At 43.2% G+C, this 5,914-nt stretch overlaps 1 pseudogene; it reads left to right on the top strand.

The window, feature by feature from the left end:
• Positions 1-3,086: 3,086 nt before the first annotated feature.
• Positions 3,087-3,468, top strand: LOC144251345 (peptidyl-prolyl cis-trans isomerase FKBP1C-like; annotated as a pseudogene).
• Positions 3,469-5,914: the final 2,446 nt, after the last annotated feature.

Consider the following 5,914-nt stretch of genomic DNA (forward strand, 5'->3'; position numbering starts at 1 on the left):
ATGCATTTAAGTGCAGGATTCACAACACAGTGGCTGTATAAGCTAAGTTATCACCAGAGCCCTGGATTGGGCATCTTCGAATGAGGGTGGTCATAGCACTGACCTTACCATGTGACAGGGTGAGAATTACGTGAGTACTCATCAGGCATCTAGCCCAAGCCAGGCTCAGGTACAAGGTTCATGAACATTAGCTTTAATCGTCACACCAGAGACCTGAAGCTTTCTGTGCAATGCTACTGTCCCCTAGGGGAACCAAACATGAACTTTGGTTCTACTGAAGGTAGAGCAGGAAGAGTATTGGCTTAGTCCAGCACCAAAGCCCCTTTGCTGTCAGGCTGGGCTGCCTTGAATCCAGTTCAGCATGGTTGATGGAACGAGGACTCCAGGTGCAGCAGGAGGGTCAGTGGATATAATCATTCAAGGAAGCTGAGCCCTGCCTTGGGGAGCCACTGGCTTCTGTGCATCTTTGCTAGACCTACCATGACAAGGTATTAATCACCCAGCTACTTAACCAACAGAAATGCCACCTCACAGTCCTAGAGTTCAGAAGCCTGAGATTATCAGCAGGGTTGGCTCTGAGGGCTTCCGATGGTTTCTGGCAACCTGTGGCTTTCTTTGGCCCACCGATATATTATTCTGATCTCTGCTTTCCTCTTCACAGGATGTTTTCCCCACGGGTGCGTCTATCTCCCAATGGATCTTTTTCATACAAAATCAGTCAGATTGGACTAGGTCCCATCCTAATGACTTCAATTTCACTTGATTATATATAATGACCTTGTTTCCAAATAAGGTCACATTCTGAGGTCTTGGGGGCTAAAAATCAACATGTGGGATTTTTGGAGGCCTCTAGTTAGCCCAAGGCTGCCACCTTCTACCATGGAGTTAATGCCAGCCTTGTTCACCGCACAGAATTGCAATGAGGTTAATAAGGCATCTTAGAGGAAGAGATGCTGAGAAAGTTGATGGCACTATAAAAGTGTAAGTTAAATGTTTAATTTCATATGTTGATCTGCGCTGGAAGCAGTATTCAAACCTGTTAATATTCTCATAATACTGCCTGAAAATTTACAGCTAGGGACTCCCTGCTTCAGAAAGAGAAATGGGTCCTGAGGAAATGGGAGACACTTGCCAAGAGAAGAGCACACTATTTTCAGTGTCACTAAATTTCTTGATGGCATACAGGAAAGTGAGACAGAAACAAGGAAATGAAGATGCAGGCACAGATATCTTGAAATTTACTGTGTGCTTATCTCGGGCCAGCCATTGCATTAGCACAGGGCTCACCAAATCTTAATCTCAGAAATGGAGTGACCTTATTAGAAAAGATTCCTTTCATATGAAAAGGCCAGTAAGGCTGGAATGGGGGAGGTTGGGTGGCAGGAAAGAGAATCCAAATGAGTAGAAATGAGGGAAGAGGGCTAAGGGGAGGATCTGCCAATTTTGTCATTTGGGATGATGCTGGTTCAGTTATCTTTATGGTTTTTGAAAAATTAGTTAACAGAGACAGCCATCTTAGAAAATCCCATCCAATCAGGAAATGAACTTATGCCTCTGTCTCCTAGGCCTGTCCTCCACGGGGGCACTGGGTAATGTGATGTCTTCTTGGATTCCCATTTCACTCCATCATCAAGAAGCCTTTGCAATGTAGACCATTGCAGGAATGAATGCTTAGACATTATGCTTTTTTAAAAGGCAATCTGTCCAGCAATCTGAGAAGTAAAATTTTGTGCCTCTCACTAAAATGTGCTTGGAGGAATACGTTCAAAGCTCCCACAATATTAAGTATGAAGAGAGTTACCAGGAAAACCTCAAAGGCTGATGAAGGGATTTGAGGAAGACTAGGGAGTGAGTTCCTCCTTCCTACCAAGTGAAAGAAGAGGCTCCCACTGGAGAATGGGTAGAGGCTCCCACTGGAGAATGGGTAGAGGCTCCCTAGCTGTCTTCCTGTCCAGGCACCCGGGTCTCCATTCCTATGCACCTGGATCTCTCACCATCCCTGACTTCTGTCCCTGTCTACAGTGTGACATCAGTTTTGAGAAAGCAAGTGTCAGTTATGGAGGGTGGAGCTGGAAAAAAAATGATGTTTTTCTCTCTAAAGGACAAATCAAGGCAAAAATAACTAAGGCAGTTTGAAGTAGCATGTTTTAGAAGGGCTTGCCTATCTTGAATTAAGACCCATTATAAATCTGTGAGTGGTGGGATAATGTGGCACTGTCACAAAATTCAACACAGAAGATGGTTTCAAAGCAAAGTGGTGTACACATCAGAACTTCATATCACAAAAAGGCCCTATCACAAAACCGGGGACAGTGGATCCTTAAGAAAATATTCAGAAGAAAAATTAATTTGGAGGATAAAAATTCAAAACGGGACTTTAAATAATCCATTGAAATGAATTATAGATGGACTGAAGAATCCGACGTGAAAAAGAAGCCATAACCATTTAGAAAACAAAGTTTGTTTGAACATGCCTCCGATCTTGGATTACGTCAAGGACGTTAATTGCATAAATAAGGGAAAACATAAAGAAAAATGGTGGCATGTCTGACTAAGGATTTTAAAAACTCAGTGTCACAACAAATCAAACAAAAATAATTCAAATAACAACTTGTAAAAAAATAGCAACAGACGTACAGCAGGTGAGAGATTAATATCCACAATAAGCAGCGAGTCTTTATAAATACACAGGGAGACTGTTGACACTCTTAGAGAAAGGGGAGGGGCCCAGCAGGCAGCTGCTGCCGAAGACCCAGGGCAAGGGCAGAAACAAAGAGCTGGCAATCTTTTATAAACAGCATAAAAAGTAATGGAACCTTGTCATTTTAATGTAACAAAGGGACAGACTTAAGAAACTCAGCACTTAATGCCGGAGTGCAAAGGGTACACAGGACCTGCCCTGTGCTCTAAGCAGGGAATCAAGCTGAGTGGCATTTCTTTGTAAAGAATTTTGATATTAAGAAATTGGATAGGTGTGCAGGCGATGCGTGGAGGGAAGAGGCAGAGCCACGGAACCGCCGCCAGGTCCGCTCTGGGTCCTTGCCTTCCATCGCGCCACCCGCCCAGTGTCTGCTGCCGCCACCACCATGGGAGTGCAGGTGGAGACCATCTCCCCCAGAGATTGGTGCACCTTCCCAAAGAGCTGCCAGACCTGCGTGGTGCACTACACCGGGATGCTTGAAGATGGAAAGAAATTTGATTCTTCCCGGGGACAGAAACAAGCCCTTTAAGTTTATGCTAGGCAAGCAGGAGGTGATCCGAGGCTGGGAAGAAGGGGTGGCCCAGATGAGTGTGGGTCAGAGAGCCAAACTGACTATCTCCCCAGACTATGCCATTGGGCACCCGGGCATCATCCCACCACACGCCACTCTGGTCTTCGATGTGGAGCTTCTAAAACTGGAATGACAGGAGTGGCCCTTCCCTCAGCCCCCTGTTCCTGGATCTGCCATGGAGGGATCCGGTGCCTCCAGACGCATACACATGAATCCATAAGGAGCTTTTCCTGGCGTCCCACTACACTTTGTATAAACATCTACCCTGACTGAATGTGTTCTGTCACTCAGCTTTGCTTCTGACACCTCCATCTCCCCTTCCCCTTTCTCCTTGTATGTGTGTTTACCTAGTCGTTTTGTTTGTGTGTTTACCTAGTCGTTTTGTTTTCATTTTGGGGTGAAGATTCAGTTTCAGTCTTTAGAATCTAGGTTTCCATTTAAGTATCTTGACAGGTATTAACACCACAAGTGATGGGTTAACTTTAGAATAGGAATTGGTGTTGGGGGTGGGGTTTGCAAGAATCTTTATTTTATTTTATTTTTTTGGATGAAATTTTTATCTATTATATATTAAACATTCTTGCTGCTGTGCTGCAAAGCCATAGCAGATTTGAGATGCTGTGGAGGGCTGAATTACTCTCTGATGTGAGAAATGTCCTTGGGTTAAATTCAAAGCCCTACCCAAAACTGCAGTGGGAGGGGAGGGCCTTTTCCTCAACAGCCCACCCCCTCCCCAGAACCCCTCTGCCTTTTGAAAGCAGATCACTTTCACTGCAATGTTGGACACTGCAGGTATCTGTCCCTGGGCCAGCAGGGACCTCTGAAGCCGCCTTTGTGACCTGGCTGGTTTTGGTTTGGGGTCTTTTGCGGGTTTTTTGTTTTGGGGGTTTTTTCCCTTTCTTTCCTCCATCTTGTGTTTTTTCTAAAGGATTTTCAGAACTTTTGTAATATCGAAGCTATCCAAGTTCCACTTCGTAAATTTTAAGAACCTTAATTGAAAGTTTAAATTGAAGGTGCTGTTTGTAGACTTCAACACCCAGTGAAAGCCCGGCCATCATGACATATCCTCGAGTGTTCTCTCAGAAAATGCTGCTGGCCAATGCAGCTTCAGCACCACCTGTTTTTTGATGCTTGGCTCTCTGCTGATCTCCAGGTTTTCTGGCTTTTTGTCCCTCAGCCCCTTCTTACCCTTTGCTGTCCTGTGTAGTGATTTGGTGAGAGAAATTGTTGCTTTGTCCCCGCTTCCCCCGCACCACGTATGAGCTTCAAGTTTTACTATTGCAATAAAAGTGCTTTTGCTGGCTTTTCTCAAAAAAAAAAAAAAAAAGAAAGAAAGAAAGAAAGAAATTGGATAACGGTGGACAGTTATCTATGTGTCAAAACTATATTCACAGAATTTTTAAAATAATGAATTATTGATGGAAACCCAAATAACCAACACTAATGGAAAGTTTCAATATAGTTCAAAAGACTTTTTTTTTAATGTGGACATTAAATACCATGATTTGGAAGCACCCAATGAAGAAAGCATTCCCACAAAATAAAGTGAAGTGTTTCAAAGCAGGAATACGATCTGAATACATCATTTGATCCTACATAAGCATGTATTTGAACGTGTGTATAGATCATAATATTTAAATATATGTACACACCTATGCATATATAATAAATTTAATGGACACCTGTGGATAGAAACAAATAGATGCAAAAATAGCAAAATGTTATCAGGCTATGTCTGACTCGTAAATATAGGACATAGAAAGTCAAGCCATCTGTTTTTGGAATACAGACTTAATTGGATCCAATTGTAACCATTTTAATTATAGCTCTTTCCTTTGCCTGCCCCGATTTTAAAATTAGCCAATTATATAGATTGTACCCCTGAGCTCCTCCAATCAGGGCAAAGGGCGGCACTGTGTTAGGGATATAAGCAGGTGGACTGCCCACCAGGCCCCTTGCTGGTCAGGTTCCCTAGAGCACCCTTCTGGCAGAAGTAAAGTTTGCCTGGCCTCCCTACTTTGGACCACATATTGGATTTCTTGCAGCAGCTCACATTTCTAACTTAAACTTACAAGCTAATTTTATTTTCCTATTTATTTGTTAACTAATAATAAGCATGTTTTACTTTTACAATCAGAATGAGTTAATTGGAAAAGAAAATACTAGAGTCAGCACCTTGGGTAGTGTTGATCTGTCACTGGATACACATTTATGAAATGGCCACTCTTCTTAGAATTGGGCCTAAGGGTAGAGGCAATTGAACAACTTTTGTTGGGAAGAATGCTATGTTCATTCACAATATTCATATTTTTAGATGACAACAACCATTGAATGGGTGTAATGCTCAGCAAAGGTATTTGACAATGGGAACTAGAGGAAGGGAGAGTGTTAAACAGGGTAGTTGGGGACAAATGAAGGCAAATTAGGCTTGGCCTGTGAGGAGGTTGGTGGGACAGCTCTAGCGGCAGGGGCACGGGAGGATTCAGAGAACTCACACAGGTACCCAGTCCAGGAATAAGACCCACTTTGGGGAGCAGATCCCCCCAACTCTTAACACTTGTTTTTCTTAACAAGGGCACGTTTCATTACAAACAAAAGTACCCCATCCATCACAGCCTAAGTCAATAGCAGGGAAGAATCAC

The sequence above is a fragment of the Urocitellus parryii genome (genome assembly GCF_045843805.1).
Source record: "Urocitellus parryii isolate mUroPar1 chromosome 13 unlocalized genomic scaffold, mUroPar1.hap1 SUPER_13_unloc_11, whole genome shotgun sequence".
Taxonomy (NCBI): Eukaryota; Metazoa; Chordata; class Mammalia; order Rodentia; family Sciuridae; genus Urocitellus; species Urocitellus parryii.